The sequence below is a fragment of the Pinus tabuliformis genome, chromosome X (genome assembly GCF_031772625.1).
Source record: "Pinus tabuliformis cultivar Carrire ecotype Pingquan chromosome X, CPIR1, whole genome shotgun sequence".
Classification (NCBI taxonomy): domain Eukaryota; kingdom Viridiplantae; phylum Streptophyta; class Pinopsida; order Pinales; family Pinaceae; genus Pinus; species Pinus tabuliformis.
In genome coordinates this window covers 1,697,719,425-1,697,742,023 of record NC_142308.1, presented here as the reverse complement: position 1 = coordinate 1,697,742,023, position 22,599 = coordinate 1,697,719,425, and positions in this window count along the sequence as shown.

Genomic DNA, 22,599 nt, shown 5'->3' with positions numbered 1-22,599 from the left:
GAGGAACTCAACGCAATGGGGACCATTGCTTCCTAAAGGGGGATGAATGATCCAGGTGGATATTGGTGGCCACCTGCCAAGTCCACTTGGAACCCCACCATTGTTTCTTTCAGCTTTTCAGTTTCCTTAATTGTAACACTGTTTACTATTTTTAGTAGTTTTTAGGGTCCTTAACTTACGAAGTCATTTTGAGGCCATAAACGACATTTTTTGGGAAAATTGGGAGCAACATGTGTCCATGGACCATGTTGCTCTTCCCAAAGTTGTAGTTCTCGGATAGATCTTTCTAACGAGATATTGTGCGCGTCAAACGAAGATTTTATGCCAAAGTTACGACTCCGGGAAGTTGATGTACCAATTTACCCAAGCGGGGAACACAGTTTGGCGTTTCATCTTCTAGGGTTAGGTTTTTGGATGTTTAGGGTTTTCCATTGTTTTTCAACAATAAATAGGCCTACGAGCCTCATTATAACACAGTTCAAAGGCATGTAGCCACCACATCTCTTCTCAGAGATAAGCTACCATCGCCCTAGCTGGTTTATTTCCATTGTTGTTTGTAAGAATATTTCAGTGTTTTGCATTAATGAAATGAAGTATTATTTCCGCTGCATCTTTGCGTTTATGGTTATCTCTGTAATTTGTTGCGCTCCTGTTTAAATCAGGATCAAACAAACAACAAACCACCCAGGAATATAGGAGTGTTGTTATCTAATTTTAGGCAGAAAAGTTACCTTCATATGATATATAAATAGGGAAACACTCTTTGTTGGGGAGGTGAATTCGTCATCGTGTGCCCCTCCATAATTTTTACATTCTAGTTTTAATATATACTTTGTCATTAATTCTTGTGTTATTTACTAAAATTGTGTTGAAAGTTTTATAGTTGGGCACACAAGCCGAAGTCTTGGATGGGACCCACTCAGGGGTGAAGGCACCCTGTACGCCCTTTGTTTATATTGATTATATGTTGTGGTTTTATTTTTATTTTTTATTAGTTTAGGTTATTACATTTTTCTTCTCATGTGCTTTATTAGTTACTTGCTAATGTGTCATATCGTAGCTATTACTTTATCTTGCAAGTGTATATGTGTGTTTTAATTTCTTGCAAGTGTGTTTTAATTTTATGCAATGCAATTTTTAGTTTTTTTTTTTAAGGTGATGATCCCTATGGATTCTGAATGCTACATATCTTTGTAGTAGCTATCACGGGATTTGTGTGTTAGAGAATTGTCCAAGTTTAAGCTAACTTGTAGAAATGCCTTCCACCCAGACTCTGTGTCACATTAGGATTTCCTTTCTGCAATATAAGTCATTTTGGAAATGGTAAGAGTCTGTCTTCTTGTGTATATTGCACGGAGTTCCTTGCAAGCTTCCTAACCCTTGTTTGATAAATAAAATGCACAATGTATCTCATACCCCCAATTAAAAGCAATAATATATAAATGCACTATCATTTTTGGCATCGTTGTCAAGGAGGCACTCAAAAGAATTAGGGTGCATTACCTTAGTTAAATAGGAAAGATACAAGGAGTAGAAGTGACCAAAGGGAATTATTGACTACCCCTTTCAGTAACCTACATCCTTGCTATCCTGCATTAGGTCATATAGATGCATGAATTAAGTTAAATTATAATTCTATTTTGTGGTGTATTAAGAGTCACCCATAGTATTAATTGCTTTTGCAGGGAGCTCGATAGGAGGAAGAAGTATTGTTAAATAAGGATTCCATTGGAAGAAGGGTCAAGGAGAGGTTACTTCAATAAGGTATGTTTCATGAAATATTTTAAGCCTTCCATTATTTTTAGCAAGTGTTAAATGAATATCTATTTTTAAATCTTCTAAATTCTCTAGAACATGGTGTGGAAAAAAATTCATGGATAACAAGACACTCCATGGACTCCCTAGAGTTCCCATGGTGGTTATGTCAGGTTCTTGTTATATCAATTTCATACTTTAGATGATGAGGCACTCTATGGACTCTTTAGGGTTCCCACGGTGGTTATGTCACGATCTCATTCTCTCATACCACACTTGAACCAAATGCTTTAGTAAGAAAACCTCTAATGATTCCTCTTCCAATTCATCTTTTGTGACATAGTAGAAGTGAAAAGAACATGGGTATATCTTGATTATGCGTTCATCTTATTGTCCCTTAGGTTGCTAAACGATCATGCCATGATCCGTCCATGCAAGCACTTTGTTGTCAATGATCTACTTATTTGTTTCTCTCCTTTTTTCAGCATTTGATCCAAGACTATTTCCTTCATTTTTACGCCCTCCTCTCTTGATCATCTACTGCATCCAACTCACACCTAGTCTATTTGATCTCAAAAAATTAAGGGATTAAAAATCACTTATGTCTTGGTTGTGCATTTAAACAATAACATAGACTTATGTTGTTGCAAGATAACCAAATAAGCATTCAAATACATCTTTGCAATGGAATGTTATTTGTGACTCTTGCACTAACCTCAAGCATTCTTTATAATTGTTTCCCAAGGCTCTATAAAGGAGGCTTTAATATAAATTTTAGTATTATGCTTACAAGTCGGGATAGGATTGAAAGTGTTTTTGCTTTATTCCAATTTACTTTCAAATTGATGTTCCCTAGTGTGGTCATCCAATTTCTATTGTTCATTGTTGAGGGTGCACTAAAAAGATAATTAGGAGACATACAAGTCCATCTTGTTTCTCAAATGATCATGGTATGATTGAAATAAATCAATGAAGGCAACAAAAGGGACTATGAATGTGTTATATCTCATGCTTTAATGAGTGACTTGGTGACCCATTTGACTAAGCGTCTTTGCATAAAAGTTTCTTTCCCATATGAAACTATGGATGAAAAAAACTTATATCTTCTTGTGTATTGGTATAACCATGTATTTTTATCCAAAACTTGCTTATGAATGGGATCTAGTATGACGAAGTCATGATTTACCACAAATCATGTATGTGTCATAGATTTTCTAGGAGCCATATCACAAGATCTGTGAAATGAATATAGAATTTTTTTAAAAGGGGTAATATTCACATTATAATGAACATGCCCACCAAAAAACATAAAATATTCATATCATTATTTGAATACAAATAGATATTTATTGACCAACAACATTTTGACTTCATGAAATTGCTAGGAAATACAGTTGGAACATCTAATTTTTGAGAGAACAAATGGACATATATTTCAAAACTAATATTATGGCATACTCTCTTATGAATCTAGTTCATAAATAAACTTGAATCATTTCATTCCGATCTCATAAGAGAAAGTAATGCCCTAATTACTAATTGTATGTCATAAATCTGCATTAAGAAAACTTTGTTTCCTAGATTGTTCATTGGTACACTTGACTCGACAATTCTTAATGTTTTCAAAACCTGTTTCTATTGGGGGTACTTAAATTAATATATTTTCATTTCCAATTGGAACCAAGTTGATCCATCATGAAATAAGAAAGTTATGATAAAAATCGTGACTGTTGAATAGGCTGGAAATTGAAAACAATATACCTTGTACTCTGTTCTCAGCATATATGACACATTGTATCAAATCAATTTTAAAACGTGTTTGCAATGGAGATATCCCTTTGAATTTACTTCAATTTGGCTTTGAAATCACCCTAATCATATATCATATGAAAATTTTATCATCAAAATATCGTCAAGTGGTCTAAGCTAGCCACCACTCCCTAGCAGGTAACAATGAAACAAATTCAATAAATCCATCAAGAAATTTATTTTATATCCATTAATTGTAACCATTTTGATGTTTATTGGATGAAGAAATTCCTCATAACTCTTTTTCTTCATAATCTCACCATATGTTGCAGGGAAAATGCTAGTTTTTGCAGGTTAACAAAGGATCATGGAGGTCAATCTATGAATGAGTCATTTTTAAAGGTTGAATTTCATGAAATGGGCATGCCACCATGACATTGAAAACATGTTTTGTTGATTCCTTGGACAAATCGTGCCAAAATTTCAAGTTCCTATCGACCTATAGGGACACTCAATAAAATTTCTGATTGATATTCACATGAAAAATGGAGAATTTATTGGGAGTCTAACCCCACTCCTACACTATTGATCTCATTCATGAACAAGTCCCCTTCAAAAAGACCTGAATCACCATTGTATGTCCATACATCTTCCCAAGCTCAAATTGCCCACTAAAGATCATGAAGATTTATTTTCCTCTGTGGTTAACTTTAAAAACTTTAGAACATAATTCATATAAACATTGTTATCGTGTCACAATTATAGCATGTTTATTTTCTCCATAACACCTCCATAGCCTCTTGTTCCACTCACTTCTAACCCACCCAATAAAATAATTTGGCTCACTTTCAATGCTAAGTTACTATGCTTGTTGTTGAATAAAGAGAGGTTGCTACTACCAATCCATCAGACATTCCTTTTACCTGCTACTAAACATGTCTAGCACAATCTTTATCTTCAAACATCTCACAATCTGCTACAAATCTTGCACTATGTTTCTATTCTTTGTAATACTTCACAGATCTACCATTGCTACAGAAGCAACAAAAATAACAAAATTTCTAATGACAACATTGATATTGTCACACAAGAACCACTACAAATTATTTCTCGTGGTTGTCACGCAAGAACCAACCACTAGATTTCTAAATAAATAGATGTTGTCACACAAGAACCAACCACCGGATTGCTAAAGAAATAGGCATTGTCACACAAGAACCAACACCTACCATTCATGTGGTTGTCACATAAGAACCAACCACCGGATTGCTAAGAATTAGGTGTTCTCTCACAAGAACCAACACCCACCATTCTCAAAAAACTGCACTGTTGCTCCACAAGAACCAACAGTAGAGATAAAAACCAGTTGAAGAAATTCTCCAATAAGAAAAGACTACTTCCCCATAACAACCTGTAACAGAACAAGTTGGTGCAAAATTAGCCTTCCCTCAAAACTTCAAAGAAAGATATTTCGAAACTAGGAGGAGATTTTGTTGATAGTCCTTGGAACACATTTTCAAATATGTTGCTCTTCGCTATGGGAACCTGTGAAGAACTTGCTATAAAATACCATATGCTTGCTGCAAATTTTATGAACTTCTTGGGTAGGTATAAGTATGCTTATTCTTTCTAATTGTTTATCAGATTCATTTAATACCTTAGATTTGTGTTTAGAGAACACTTAAGCTTCTCTTATTTTCTATCATACTTCCCTACCATTTGAAATCTTTTCACAAACAAACAAAAAAGTCTTGAGTTTGGAGGGGACACTTTCAATTTGACCCTTCATGACGACACCATCACTTATCATGCTCATATAATCCTTGCCCTTGTTCAAATCCAAATATTTCACCGCACCATCCAAAACCATGACATAATCTTACCTTGTTTCCATGGTTCATGTCCATTCCGACACCTCCCTATTTATCCAAGCAATGATAAGGACTAGAAACTGCTAAAGGAAAGAAACTAGTATTGTTGTGTCAAGAATTTATGCTACTACACAAGAACCAACATTAAGGAATCCTTATTGTTGCTCCACAAGAACCAACAATAGAAAGTCCTGCTATTTCCACACAAGAGCCAATAGCAAGGGAAAATGAAAAAACGAGAGTTGTTATATCAAACAATGTTTTTTCTCCACAAGAACCAACAACATCAAAGAAGCGACCAATATGGACAAGCCAAGGAAATGATCAAAAGAGTAACATTCTTCCATCAAGAAAAAAAAATCAAGTTGATATTCATTGGAGGAAGTATTACATTTGGTACGTGGATTGAAAATCATTTCATATATTGTATACATGTTACAAAGTAGTTCAATGTATTGTGAATTTCATAAGTTCATAAGAAGTGTTGTGCACTACATATAATGAAAAAAGAAATTATGTTTCCAACATCTTCATTAGCAGCCACAACTACAAAGAGTACAAAAACTATGTTTCAAATCTCTTTTGGCATGTCGTGACAAAGAGAAAAGAAAAGAAAAAACAAGCCATTTATCAATTGTTGCATATCCATCAAAGGTAATCCATGGTAGCTTATATACACATAAATACTTGTGCCCAACCTAGACACATCAACGTATATCCTAAGTTGTTTTAAGATCATCAAGAAATCTAATTGATGACAAGGGAAACATTGTAGTGCTTTGATCACTAACCTTATTTCCTTGAAAAAATTTGAAAAAGACTTCATTATTAAATATATGCTTTGGAGTTGGAACCATCACATTCAACAATATGCATTATGAAGCTTCATTGAGTATTTGTCCTTACAACTTGTTGATATAGAGGTACATGGTTGCATGTGGACATGCAACATATTGAGTTTGTGGGAAATGATAAGCCACAAATTTATCATCATTTAACATCTTATTTTTCGTTTCTTTAATCCTTTTTCATTTACTCATAACCCTCATTAGCCATTTTAATTCTCATCTCCAATAATTATGCTCGAACTTCCATCCAAATACTTTTCTTAGTATTTCATTGAATTCATGATTAACATTAGGGGAATTAGTGTACGATGTATCTACTTTCGAAGTATTAGCTCCCACGTGGACAAGATGTTACAGGATTCTTCAAGGGTTCACATTTTACGGATTCTTCAATCAAGGTCATTGCACATCTCTTGCCATTAATTTAAAAACTCTTTCTACAGCTAAAGGGTTATTAGGTTTGAAACAACTTGATGTGAATTACTTGTAATAGTCTGCTACGAAATTGTCACTATTTGCTATGAAATGGTGACTGTTTGTTGCGAAATTGTTATTGTAGTAGGTTGTTTGCTATAAAATTAGGCTTGTCATGGATTATTATGGAATTTGACACATGGTGCTCCCATCCAGTGACCAAGGAAACTCCAGCATGTGAAATAGAGCAATGGTAGTATGCTCATGGGCGCATTTAATGCATAAAAACAAGGAATTGTTGAATTGTTGTGTCATTAATGAAAGATGTCACGTGTGAGCACAGTCAACTGAACAATTGCAATAACATTAGCTAGATTCCTCTATTATTGCACTATTGTATCAGAAAGAATCGAAGGGAAATATGTTTTAACAAGAAACATCTGGAAGGAATTCACAAGGAACCCCGTAACTTATTTATTAGTTTGTTTTTCCAGTCATGAAGAAAGGGTCTGACATGGAAATTCATGGATCAATATGAGTTTGCACAACATGTAACAACAAGTTTTAATTTTAATTATAAAATCTTTATTTATGAGGTAGAACATTACTATTTTGGGATTTCACATGAGCGTGAGTACAACCTTCTTGCACCACGCTCCGAATTTTAGTTTGTAACCAACAAGAAACCACCCAGGAATATAGGAGAGTTATTATTTCTAATTCTGGGCAGAAAAGATACCTTCATATGTTTTATAAGCAAGGAAATGCTCTATGTTGGGGAGGTGAATTCATCATTATGTGCCTCTTTGTAATTTTTGCATTCTATTTTAATATAGACTTTTGTTAAGCGGACTAATCTCTCTTGCGAAGAAGATGGATCTCCCTAGATCTCAAACGAAATCTAGTAACAAACAAGAAAATAACTGCTACCTTTCCCTAGCTTACATTTGATTGAAACAAACAATATGTGAGGGATCGCTTACCGGTTTAACAAAATGCATCTTGAAGTCCTTTTAGTGCCTTCGATAGTTAGCTTTTCCTTGATGCTTTAGAGACCATTTTGATGCTTTTCATATCTTCTCCATGATGTTTCGAATGAGATCTACATAGACAAAAACACACAAAGGATCAAAGCCTCTAGTGTATAGAATAAAAGATAAATGAAATACTTAACTCAGGATATATCATAAATTGAATCGATAACCAGTCATAACCTATGTGAGTGATCAAGGAATCTCACAAATGATATCAGAATAGATAGGATTAGGAAATAACAAATGCTTTTTATTAAATAAAAGGGAGAACAAACTTACAACCTAAAAGCCTTGATGTTACAAGCCTCTTCCCACAAAATCCGAACTCCTTAGATGAAAATCCTTTTAGACTTATTTCTGTAGCGTAAGCCAACCTTTAATAGTCCTCTCCAATCCTCTGCCCTATGTTTGATTTATAGGCCAAGAGGAGGAGGTTTGAGATCCTCTTCCTAAGGGATGAGATCCACAAATGGTGGGATAGGGGATCCACAAAGAGAGGGAAGTAGCTCTATGATGGGAGGGATCACACTTGAGTAAGCATCCATTCAAAGTTGTTAGTTGGGAAAGAGTCAACTCACAAAGCTTCTATACTTTACTTTTTATTTTGTACTTGCGTTGAGTCATGTGTGCAGGCCACAGTGTTAGACAGAGTGCACTTTTGCGTAACTTCTAATGGTCTCTTTTGTGTATGCACATAAATTGACTAGGGAATTGCACAATAAGTCAAAAATAGGTTTTTGGGCCTTCAGATCCAGGAATTTTATTCTCTGTGGTATTGTTTGGGTTCTAGCCTCACAAGGGAATGCTTTGGAACACTTTGATGGATAGAAAAAGATCCAAACCGACGATCATTTTCCTAATGCGACAAAATGGCATGTAACAAATTTCCCCCTAAAGTGCAAAGTCAGAAAAGATGTTTGATGACTAAAGCGCTTTATCATGCCAAGGTTCGGGTTAGAGACTGTAATCGGAGACCTGAAACAATCAATCAAATGTTACAATGCAATATAAAATCATCGTTGAGGTAGGCATTCCCATACTCAAAGCATAAAAGTCTCAAAGAATTAGTAAGGAAATACATCTAATGATCCATGTCAATATATGACGTAGTATGGATGCAACCATCAATGGATATATGTTTAAAATCATTAATATTTAATAACTCCACACAACATGGATGGATGAAACTAGATCTAGGGTCTTTATCTCCATCTCTCCATCCATAATATGAATCTAATCATGTGAGTGAATGTCTTGTAGTTGAACATGGCATAAACCACTTGGTTATTGGTTAATGATGTGAATAGGTAACAAGTGTGAGAGAAACACCAATAATGACAATGGTTCTCAAGGTACTTCCAATACACTCTATGAGATGTGAATAAATGTGTTCAAATCAAACACTCATAAAATCATTCGATCGAAGGTCAAAGATGAGAACTTGTCGTTGAAGGCGATAAACTTGCCATTAAGGCATGCAAGCTCCAAGGTACTGAAGAAGGTTTCTAGATCAACTTCCTAGACAGTAAGTTGAAGTCAATTGCAAGCGACCCATCACGGGAGGACCTACGACACGAAACTCATGTCAAGTTTTGAAGAACAACATTTTGGAGTAATCCAGGACTGACTCAGGGATGGTCGACGCGATTCAAGGCTACAAATTGAAACGTATTTTTGATTGAGGTTGGACTTCTCTTGAACATATCGACAACACGACATACTGATTTGGTAGCATTTGACTCAAAAATAATACCCAAAACCAACTGAATCCTTCAATGAGGTATGGTCAACTAAGAGACAAATGGGTTTCCCAACCCAGACACAAAGGTGACAGAGCATCACGTTCAAGAGCGACATACTACATTTTATAATACACAATCAAGCATTCTTTCCCAATTTTTCCTCACCATTACTAGCAAATACCTCTTTATTTTTGTGCAATCTTGAGGAGGATAACATATACTTGTCCTTTAAGCTTATCCTTTGGATGAGTCCTTCGGAATTGATGCAGCAAAGCTGCAAATTTTCACGATCCTCAGACCTGTGGGTTATTGGTCCAACGCAGCAAATCTAAGGCCTCAAAAATAAAATCAACACATAACATTGAAGTCTACACAATATGTATCCACAAACAAAACTCAGAAATAATTTATTATAAATAAAATATTTACAGGAGAATTATTCACATTCCTCACTCTCACACCTCTTCTCTCCTTCTTCCCATATTCAGGCTTACATTTATAGAAATAAGTACATAGTTATGGATTATTCTAAATCCATAATCTTCTCCATAAATCACTCAACTAATTCTTAAGGATTCTCTCTAATCCCCAAAATTATGAAACCAATTCCTAATCTAAGATTTACAATATTTCAAAATCTCTCAATCCTCACTAATCACTCATCATCACTCATCAATCACTCATGTTCTCCTATATTCGAGAACATTTACAAATATCCTCACAATATTTAATTAATTCCTATTAAATATCTCTCATTAAAATCATTCAAAAACATTAAAATTACATTAATTTAATTCTTTTGGGAACCAACTCCCTTAAAACACAAGACCCCTATGTCTACTAAATACAATGATTTTTCTGAGCCGGATGCTCCTGCATCAGACTCCTGATGTAGAAAAGAAAAATTCATAGACTCTTGTCTATGAGGCCTGTCACTTTTCTGTAATAATGTGACAGCTACAAGTCTTTATGACTTGCTTCCTCCAGGATCCCAAACTTTGTTTAGCTGTTGGTCCTTCAGTCTTTCTTCTTCATGTTGTTGTGTTTTTGTTCCTGTCATCTTTCTTTCTCCTGGTCTCCAAATTTTATGTTGTAGCCTTTCTTTCATCCTTCTCATTGCTTCATTGGTTACACTAAGAGAGAATAAATAATGGCAAGCATCAAGCTTGAAAATTGCTTCATCCTTTACCTCTGTGTCCTTCTCTATTTGAGCTGAAAACTCAACTTCATGGAATGAAGAACAATTATCCCAATTTCCTTCAGGTTCACAAAGAACTTCTTCTTGACCATAATTTCCTTCTGGATCTTTGCTATGGTCATTAGCGGTCATAGTTTTGTTCTCCTTCTTAAACCCCTCATTTGATATTGTACCTACACTCATAAACAAGTTATCAGTTTTAAAAATACAAGACCTTTCGGCCTCATTTGATACTTCAAGCACCAATTCTTCACAATGGACTTTCTGGGTTTCAGCAAATCCTCTTTGTTGTGACTCAATTCCTTTGAGTCTCTCCTTCTCCAACAAAGCAATATGTATTTGTTCAATTTCTCTGAACTCATTTATCAGCTTGGCATTCCATTTCTTTTGCAATGGGTTCCATTTGACATGTTTCCTCATTCTCCATCCATATCTTTGGTCTTCATTCTCTTCCTCTTGTAGCCATTCCTCTAGTATATCCAACTGTGCTCTCATCACTACAAGACTTATCTCACTTTCTTCATTACTCATCTTCCTTCCCATGCCATTTGTTTTGGTGTCTTCCTTCTCTCTTCTTCTATTGTGCTTCTGCTGCACCTCTGATTTTCTGAAAGTCTCCATACTCCACTTCTGTTTTTGCAGTGATTAGTTCAAACAGTCCTCAATTTTCATATGTACAAAGCACAAAAATTTCAATCTACATAAGGGAGGATTATGCGCACAATTCAATCTAGTTGGTCCTCCTGGTAGCTTCAACATTTATTATTGTCCACTTGCAAAAGGATTTACATAAACACAATACTAAAACCTACTCCAATGTGTTAGATTCTCCATGCCAAAAAAATAAATAAGAATGTCTCAGTTTGCAGTAAAAATAGTCGCAGGAATATAAAGACACTACCACCAAATTGACTTGATTGTTTTAATATTATGAGACCGCACACCGCAATTTTATTTTTCACGGATTTCAGTGAACCATGGTGATGTTTATGTCTTGATACCTCCATCCCGATGCGCTCCAACATTGATAATCCACCAGCACTTTAAATTTCTCTCGACACTTCATGAGGGAAGCCATGCCCAACTTTGTTCAATATCCAATTTTATTCAATTTTCAAAAAAACTCGCAACACTTCATAGAAAGCAATAGCTTCGCAGACATTTAGAATGTGGTTGATCTAGCTAAGAGCAGCTCCACACCCAAATATTCAATGTAGTTCTCCACACTCGATGCCAGCCATGATCAATCCACTGGCTTACCGTAGGGAGATCACCTTTGTAATCCCTAGAACAATGACGCAATTCTAGATTGGACGATCGTTTCTCAACTTGGGAATCTATCTCTCCCACAAATATTTTAACGTTGATGCCTCCCTGCTTGATCAACAGTTTCTCTCCACTACGGAGATGCACAGATCTGACTTCCACAATATGCAACAATTCATGATGATGCCAGAGATTCACATCCACCACACTATCTTATCTGATCAGAACTCAGATCCATCACCACTCTGTCGGATCTGATTCAAAGATCCACCGAAGATCGAATAGAGTGGTGGTCAGATCCAAAAATCCATCGCTTCCTCTTCGTCACAACTCTGAGAATCCATCGCAACAAATTCTCACACATCGAACTCCATCTCTCACTCTCACAACGCTTGCTCTGATACCACTTTGATGCAACAAAGCTGCAATTTTTCACGATCCTTGGACCTGTGGGTTATTGGTCCAACGCAGCAAATCTAAGGCCTCAAAAATAAAATCAACACATAACATTGAAGTTTACACAATATGTATCCACAAACAAAACTCAGAAATAATTTATTATAAATAAAATATTTACAGGAGAATTATTCACATTCCTCACTCTCACACTTCTTCTCTCCTTCTTCCCATATTCAAACTTACATTTATAGAAATAAGTACATAGTTATGGATTATTCCAAATCCATAATCTTCTCCATAAATCACTCAACTAATTCTTAAGGATTCTCTCTAATCCCCAATATTATGAAACCAATTTCTAATATAAGATTTACAATATTTCAAAATCTCCCAATCCTCATTAATCACTCATCAATCACTCGTGTTCTCCTATATTCGAGAACATTTACAAATATCCTCACAATATTTAATTAATTCCTATTAAATGTCTCTCATTAAAATCATTCAAAAACATTAAAATTACATTAATTTAATTCTTTTGGCAACCAACTCCCTTAAAACACAAGACCCTTATGTCTACTAAATACAATGATTTTTCTGAGCCAGATGCTCCTGCATCAGGAGTATTTTTAACAAACCCTAGGAAGGAGTGGTTCGGTTTTGTCATGATTGACGAGTCCTACATTGACTAAGTTTTATGAGTCAAGTGAAGGGGTAACTCGATGTCGTTTTCATGTTTAAAGAATTTAAAAAGACACGAAAATAAAACTCGTTTACCTCTTTCAACGTAAAATTTTAACAAACCTGGAGAAAGTAAAGCTTGGTGTTTTTCATTTTTAGGGAGTCAGGAGAAAAACATAAGTAAACTCCATAGTGTCCTTTTCGTAAATTTAGTCTCTCAAGCCCAGAAAAGGGTAAAATAATGCAAGAGAGAACTCTATTGCCCATGATTAGTCAACGTATACCTTTTTCATAAATAGCCTAGTTCGGTTCGTAAAACGGGTAAACTTATACTGAATAGACGACTGTTCATTTACTTTTACGAGTTCAAATAGTCAAGTACTCAAAAATCTTATCATGTTTAGGGAGTTTGAAAAGGGCATAAAGAGAACTCTTGGTTTCGCTTTTTCGTAAGTTTTTAACGAGTTTGAAAAAGTGATAAAAATGTACTCATCGCCAAAATGATTCATTTTTGTAAATAACTTGTGTTCTGCACATTTAAACTAAAAATAATAGTCACTGCTCAAAAATAGAGTAAAAACATTAAAATTTTGGATTTCAAAGTCTAATAGGAAAAAATAATATTTTAATGGGCCTGAAAACTTATAAAAAACTAAAAAACTAAAAACTTTTTACCATTTGAGAGTGGTTGAGTGCATTTTTCACCAAGAACTTCAGAGGTAGATTCTCGGAAAACCGTTGAACCAAATCATGAGCCATCTTTTCCAGGTAAGCAATCTCTTTGATATATTCGTTTTCATTGCTTTATTCTTGCTTTTCAAATGTATTTAGGTTTTTTGGAGAGTTTTATCAATTCAAAAATCGCTCTCGATGTGTGCAGTTTCTCTTCATCGGGCCTGGGCACACTGACCGATTTTTTTACACATAAAAATGAGATGTGTGTGGTTTCTAAGATAGAACCATGCAAATCCGCACTGGTCTTAAAAGGTGGTCATGCACAACGCCAAAGCTTTTGAAAAAATAATGAAAAATGTTCAATTTTTTGCAAAAAATAATCACAATGTTTTCTAATGATTTTCCATGTTTATTTGCAGGGTTTTGATATACAAAAATGGAGTGGAGAGAGCGTGAACATGAAGAACGTGATATAGCAGCTTTGAATCATCTAGAAACATTACAAGCTCTGAGAAACTGTGGCCTGTATAATTTTTTCACAATCCCAGGCATGAAGGCCCGGCTAGATTTGCTGGAATAGATGGTGAGAAAATGGAATGTACAAGAAGAGTGCTTCCTGATTGGAGATCATAGACTCATGATAGATGTCGATGACATATATATATTTTTTTCTAAGCTCCCACGTCGTCGAGTTAACATTTATTTGTATGGGCATAGACGCGGTGGTGAAACAACTGCTACTTACCTAGTGCAACATTGTTTTCCAGGGTCCGAACTCAAAGATGGGTGAATTGATATCAAAACCATTGAGAGGCTCCCTTTGAGGGATATTGGCTTCACTGTTGCATGATTATGTGCAAGTGCAACACTTCACTTAATCACCAAGGCTCATATGCAGGTTTCTTTAGAGTGCTTGCAGCCTACAATATTTAACTGGTGTGAAGGGGTAGTTGCCAACCTGAAAGGGCAACTAACTAGAGTAAAAACTGGAAAACTCAAGAATTTTGGGTATGGTTCCTTTGTTATCTCATTCGCTAGAGAGAGGATCCCCCTTCTCGCCCCACAGGTAGGTGGAGGAGGACCACGAGTTCCTTGCATGTTGAATTGGGGCACATTGATGGCATGCCACAGAGGTGGTGAAGGCCCAACTGTTCAATATAATCCTGATTTCTTTGGATCGTTGGAACTTCAAATTTATGATCGAGGAATTTACATGTGTAGGCATGGATTACACAAGTGATCCAGATATTCCACTACCATCTGAAATGTAGTGGGGTGACCTAGGTAAAAACTTCACATTTTGGTTGTTTTGTATTTTTTTGTTTTTTGTTTTTGTTTTTGTTTTTTGGCATCCAAAACTAACTATTTGGAATGATCATGCAAATGTGGGCCCAGTGATACCAATAGGACTACGCCGATTTGACAGACGTAGTGAGCAGCTAGTAGCTACTGCAATATAGAACCATGATGCAACGAAGGCTTTAACTGAGCTAGAGCACAACCTAGAGAGGTTGACCCTAGACATCTAATATGTTTGGATTGATGACTTGCCTCTCCGCTATCAAAGGCACATCGTGGGGGTTCTTGGACCAATTAGTCGCTTGCTATGACGAGTAGCTCACACTATTGTCTGTTACCATGATCATCATGCGTAGCTCCTATTCTTAGGGCTAGATTTTATTTTTTGATAATGTATCGGCATGTTTGGATATTAAAGGCCACATGGCCTCATGTCTTGGATGAAATTTTTGTAAAACCACACTTTTTGCATACATTTTAACTAATGAAAACTACTACTTTTATCTCAGTTTTTCTTGTACAATATATGGATGAATATTGTGTTTCCTTTGTTATAAATATTACAACTGTCGATTTAACACATAATTAGCTAATGCATTAGTTAATGTGTTTAAATTTCTTGGAATGTGTTGATATTTGATGTAATCAAACTCTATTTCCAAGAGATGAACCCACAAAAACATTCTTAACATTGCAGAACTTTTTACCGAATAGACATCGTTTAAATGTAATACTATGAGTTGAGAATTTGACCTAATGATCAAGCGACATATACCAAATGAAATGGCATTAGATAATAGCTCAATAACTATACTATACTCTACGATGTTATTCATTGTTTGACCAAGGCATATCCCATGAATAGAAACTAACTCATAAGCAGGTGAATAAATGACCGAGGCTGCAAAAGAAAAATTATGAGTACTATGACTAGCACCATTGGCAAAGTCAATGTAAGTTTGATTGAGCATCGACATCTACAAATCAAGTGTGACATAAGATAAGTAGGAGAAGTAGCAGAAAATCATAAAAATATGCTAAAATTTCCACAAACAAAATATGATACAACAATATACAAATTCTTCACTCAACGATTTAAGCATAATATTTCTTTAGGTAAAGACCATTTCTGGGCTTTCCTAAAGAAAATTGTCATAATCAACTAACTCATAAGGCCCTTTTGTTAGTACACATTTTACAATATAAGGACCATGCCACATGGGCTCGAATTTACCAACACCTAATTTATCGTGCTCTTCATCATAAACCAAGATTAAGTCACCTTCTGAATATGAGCGAGGTTTTACATTTTCATCAAATTGTGCTTTAACTCATTTCTTATGAGTCTCGCTGGCTAATGCAACATTACGGCGAGTCTCGTCTAGTCATGCTAAGTACAAAAAGCGTTCCTCCTCTACAAAAGTAGTAGATAACAATTCGATCGCTAGTTGTGATGACGGTATTTAACATTCAATCGGCAAAACTGCTTCCAGAGCGTAAACCAGCTAGAAGAGAGTAAAACCAATTGAAGTTTTGCTGAGGTACGATATGCACACAAGGCTGGAAAAAAACATTAGATGCCAATTTCGTTTATGAATTCTAAGAATCTGTTTAATCATGGTGGTTAAAACCTTGTTTACGACTACTACTTGGCCATTTTCCTACACGTAATGTGGAATAGAACTGTCATGATGCAAGCCTAGATTTGAAGTAAGTTTGGTCATCATAAAGTTTCGAAAATTGCTACCATGGTCTCTGATGATGGGTTGTGGAACACCGAACCTAGCAATCACATGATTGAATATGAAAATAGCTACCGTTTCGCCATCATCCTTATATGTCGGCATCGCCTCGGCCCATTTCGTAAAATAATCCACTGTTAGGAGAATGTACCCATGGCCCCCGGTCGAGTGAGGTTTAAATGTAAGGAAATCGATGCCCCACTTTGCAAAAGGACTGACATCAATCTTTGGATGAAGAGGAGATGGAGGTGCATGCATTTTATGATCATAGATTTGGCAATTGTGGCGTTTCTAGACCGCTATTATACAATCTATGAACATCGAAGGCCAGAAATACCCAGCGAATAAAATCTTTTGCGCAGCGGAAAACCCCGACTGCTACAAGCTCTAGAATGGTAGTCATTCAATGCCTTGTCGGCTTCCTCGTGATTCAAACATCGTCTAAAGATGGAATCAGCACCATGGTGATAAAGTGTATCGCCGACAATAGTATACTGTTGGAATTGGTACCGAATACGACTGATCCGAACTTAAACAGGAATGCAATAAATAACCATAAATGCAATAGAAATAACACTTCATTTCATTAATATCAAAATACTGAAATATGCTTACAAACATAATGGAAATAAACTAGCTCGGGCGATGGTAGCTTGTCTTTGAGAAGAGATGTGACAGCTACATACCTCTAAACTATGTTACAATGAGGCTCAAGGGCCTATTTATTATTGAACAACAATGGGAAACCCTAAATAACCAAAACCCTAACCCCGAGAGATGGAACGCTAAGACTTTGTGGGCCTCGTTGGCGTTACTTGGGCAGCCAACTTCTCGGGGTTGTAACTTGGTCATATTATCTCTGTTTGGCGCATACAATACCTTGTTGGAAATATATATCTGAGTACTACAAGATTTGCGGCATGACTCTACCTATGGCCATAGGCCTGCTGCAAACCTCAAAACAATAACATTTAGGGGGTCAAAATTGTTCTAGAAGTTCACAACTCGAAAAATTGCTAAAAATAGTAAATGTTGCAATAAACAAGGAAATAGATGAAACCAACTAGAGGCAAAGGTGGAATAGGCAGGTGGCCACCAATATCCACCTAGATCATTCCTCCCCCCTTAGGAAGTAATGGTCCCTATTGCGTGCAAAGCCTCCATTATGTGAGAAAAATTTTGTTGAACTTGGTCCCTAGTGAACCACTTGCCATGGTGAAGGAGTTAACCTGCTTTGACAACTCCATATAGCTAGATCCTCTAATGGCGAGTGTTCTTGATCTGTGTATCCATGATCTGATCAGTTGTGTCATGTTCCGTGCAGTCTGAGTTTAGCTCTATTGGTGTGAGTTGTTTTGCAACATTGAATGTGTCCAACAATGGTGGAAAGTATGGTCGAAGGCGGTCTACATTAAACATTGGGTGTATACCAAGGAATGGTGGAATGCTTAGCTCAAAGGAACTGTCCCCTACAACTTTGATGATGGTGTATGGCCCATATCGGAGTGGGAGAAGCATGCGGTGGGGTCCAGAGAGGTGCTCCTTATGCAAATGTAGCCAAATTTCATCGCCCACTTGGAACTTGTGTGGAACCCGATGTTGATCATGGTGCTGCTTGTACTTATCATTGGACCTACTAGCACATGTGTTGAATGCACTCAATGAATTTGTTAGCCTTTTCAACTTCAGACAAGATGTGAGTTGAATCTGCCTGAGTAGCTGCAAATGGTCTGCCCACATCAATGGGACATAATAGCTAAAATCCCAGCCCTACCTGAAAGGGATTATGGCCCGTTGAGTTGTAGAGAGCTCTGTTGTAGTTGTGCTAGACATAAGGGAGGTTTTCATCCCATGTGTTGCTTCGAGTTGTACATGCGTAAAATGTGTACGATCATTCTATTGACGACCTCTGTTTGGCCTTCAATTTGGGGATGGAAAGCCATGGACTTAGTAAGTTTGGTATCCAGCATCGACCAAAGACTTTACAAAAATCCACTTATGAATCTGCTATCCTAATCTGAGACAATGGATTGTGGGATCCCAAAGTGTACCCACACTCTCTCAGAGAAAATCTTAGCAGTGGCCTCTGTTGTGATACTCTTCTTGCAAGCTTCCATAATGGCCATCTTAGAGAATCTGTCAACGACCACGAAAACGTAGTCGTTGTTATTCTTAGAAGAAGGAAGGCTCGACATGTAATGCATGGATATGGATTCCCAAGGTCGACTAGGAGTAGGAAGAGGAGTATATAGGCCTTGCTTCTTGATGGTTGGTTTCGAAATGGCACAAACATTGCAGGATTTAATGTACCTCCCAACATATTGACGAAGGTTCGGCCAATAAAAATACTATGTAGTACTGCCATTGTTTTCTCTACTCTGAAATGTCCAGCAACTCAACTCTAGTGTGCCTCCCAAATCATCTTGGCACGTGTGCTTGAAGGAAGACAGATGTGTCCTAGGTGGCATAACAATGCATCTTGCAGGTGGAAATTTGGAACTTTCTTACCTTCAAGGAGTGTCTGGTATGGGCTGCCAAATTTTGGATCGCTCTTGTAAAGATGTGACCACCCCGAAGTCTCGTGCCCATAGGAGTCGAGCACATTCATCAGCACCATGACTGGTGCTTAGTTGAGGTAGTCTGCAACATTATTAGTGTTTCCCTTCTTGTACATAATGTTCAAATAGAATTGTTGTAGGTATGTGGACCATTTTTATGGTGATCGTTCTGCAACTTCCCTTGTGTTTGTATGAATCGGAAGAGTCGGTGGTCTATGTGGATGACCATTTCCTTCCCCATAATGTAATGCTTCCATTGACGACAAGCCTGCACAAAGGAATACATTTCTTTGTCGTAAGTGGGATACTTTTGGACTATGTCTGAAATTGTCTCACTGTGGTAAGCCATTGGATGCCCATGTTGAGTAAGAACTGCACCAATAGAATAGTCGGAGGCATCTGTCTCAATCTCAAATGGTTGCTACAAGTCTGGTAATGTGAGCACTAGTGTAGAATAGAGGCGATGCTTCAACTCGGAAAACGCTTTCTCTTGGGTTTCACACCAAATTTTTTTTTTGCATCACTCCGCCCTTGGTGACTTGACTTAAAGTCCAAGTGATATGAGAGAACCCCAACACAAACTTGTGATAGAAATTGGCAAGACCCAAAAAGTTGTGGAGCTCTGCTAGAGTGGTTGGGGGTGGCCAATCCCGAATGACTTGTATCTTGTATGGGTCCACATGCACACCCTGCTCATCAGTGATGTACCCCATATAGTGAACCTAGGTCATGCCAACGGTTCATTTCTCCAGATTGGCACACAACTTGTGTTGTTGTGGGGTTTGAAGGACCTGTCGAATATGGTGGAGGTGCTCTTCCCAACTATGCCTGAAGATCAAGATGTCATCTAAATACACTACCACGAATGCATTGGTGAAGGGACACAAGATGTCGTCCACCAACCTCATGAAGTTTTTGATGGAATTCATCAACCCGAATGGCATGACCAACCATTCTAAAAGGTCGTCCTTCGATTTGAAGGCAGTCTCCCACACATCAAAGGTTTCGATAGGCACCTAGTGATAATCAAAATTTAAGTCAATATTGTTGAAATATTTGGCGCCATTGAGCAGGTTCAAAAGGTCATCAATCCATGGGATTGGGTACCTATTCCAAACAATGCTCTTGTTCAGCGCCCGATAGTCAATACAAAGTCTCTAGGTCCCGTCCTTAATCTGTAGTAATACAAATGGGATCCCACAAGGTGATGAGCTTGGACTAATGTTCCCTTTCTGCAACAACTCCTGAACTACCTCTTGATCTCATTATTCTCCAAAATAGAGCGTTGATATATTGGTCCATTCGGTAGAGGCAGCCCAAGGTCAAATCAATGGATTTCTTGACCTGACAATGTAGAGGTACCCCCGTAAATGAGGCAAAAATGTCCTTGTACTCCTCTAAGACCTTGTCAATCTGTTGTTGTTGTGCAAATGAGCCTTGTTTGGAAGTTGTGGCCACAATCTTCTTCTTGCCCTGAGGGCAAATCATAAGGAAAACAAAGTTCTTGGTATGTGAAATGATCTTAATGCATTGCTTTGCAGAGATCAAAGATATGGTGGTAGACGGGGCTACCTCCAGTATCCTATACAACTTGTTTCTCAAAGTAATAATCATATAGCGAGGTCTAGACTCATATACAACATGTCGCTTCCACAAGTATGGTTGTCCTAATAATACATCACAAACTTTAAGAGGAGAAACATCACACAATACCTCATCCATGAAGGGCTTGATGTTGTAGGGAAGGTGACACTGTTGGCTGACGCGGAGATCTTGTCCTTGGTGAAGCCACCCGATGGTGTACGACTATGGATGTGTTATAGTCGGGAGGCCCGGTTCCTTCACGACCTCTACTGAAATGAGGTTCTTTTGTCTCCCGTTTTTTACAATGAACTGCAACAAAGAACCCTCACCCACATTTGTGAGTGGAAGATAAGTTCCCCCTCCTCAGGATCTTCAGCATCATTCTTCTAGATCTTGGTAGTGGTCGCAGTGGCACTAGGCTCTGCGTCAATGATCTTCATCCCTTTTTCATTCCCCTTGTCGGGTTCTGACTTAGAGTCGGAACATGCATCTGATTCAGAAGCCTACATCTCAGCCACCAGTGACTGCTTGGCTTGACACTCACTGGTGTTGTGAGTGGATCTCTTATGGAACTCACACCATTTTCCCATGTCCTTCTTTGTCTTCGTGGTGTTTTTTTGCTTGCGGCTTTAGAAGTTTGTCCTGGGTCGCCCTGCCTTAGATTTTTCCTTTGCTTTGTGGTTTGGGGGCGCCTTTTCCTTGCTTCAGATTCGTATATCCTAGTCTCTCTTCTTCTGTTTAAACTTCTACTCAATCTTGACAGCGTATTTGTACGTTGTGGCAAGCGAGGAGATGCCCATGAACTCCATCTCATCGTACTTGTGTAGACAACCACTATACTTGAGTACCAAATGCAATTCAGAATCCTTGATACCCGACTTCGTATGAAAAGTATGGAAAACATTCGTGAACTCGGGTACATCTTAGTCCCTTCCCTGCCGTAGCATGGTCCACAAGATGTATTTATCTTCATAGCTCCTGACAGGGTAATATTGTTCCTTGATGGCGTCTCAGAAAGAATCCCAAGTGGGTGTGGTTGAAACTAGTGAGGATTCCATCTCGTCCTTTTGTTCAAATTGGTTTCCCACTAGTCCTTGACGTGTGGGATGGCTTTAAGAAGTGAAAAAGTAATATTTTCCCAATTGAAAAAGTCATGAACTAAAAAATATCCTTCCAATAGATTTAACCATTTATCTACTATGTCTGCATCTATTTGGCCCTCAAATATGGGAATATCGAAGTTAACTTGTACCTTAAAAGGAGTGGCTGCTAAATGAAGAAGCGTGGCATGTGGGTAGTTGTCGAAGGATCTGGGAAAAGTGATATGTAATTGCGTTCCTCCATCACTCAAGGGCTTCCTCGAGCAGTATTTTGATAAGATCTCTTGCCCCCTCACCTCTCTTTTCTTCCACCATGGGAAGTCGTCGGGGTTTACGATGTTGGTCTTACAAAGGTTCAACCAGTTTGAGCCCTAACTCCTTATACCTTGACCTCGTTGGGGACATGAAAAGGAAAACAAAGAAAGAGCAAACCGCTTTTATACCACTGATCCAAACTTAAACAGGAACACAAAAAATTATAGAAATAACCATAAATGCATAGATACAGTAGAAATAACACTTCATTTCATTAATATCAAAATACTGAAATATGCTTACAAACAAGATGGAGATAAACTAGCTCGGGCGATAGCAGCTTATCTCTAAGAAGATATGTGATGGCTACATACCTCTAAAATGTGTTACAATGAGGCTCAAGGTCCTATTTATTATTTAACAACAAGG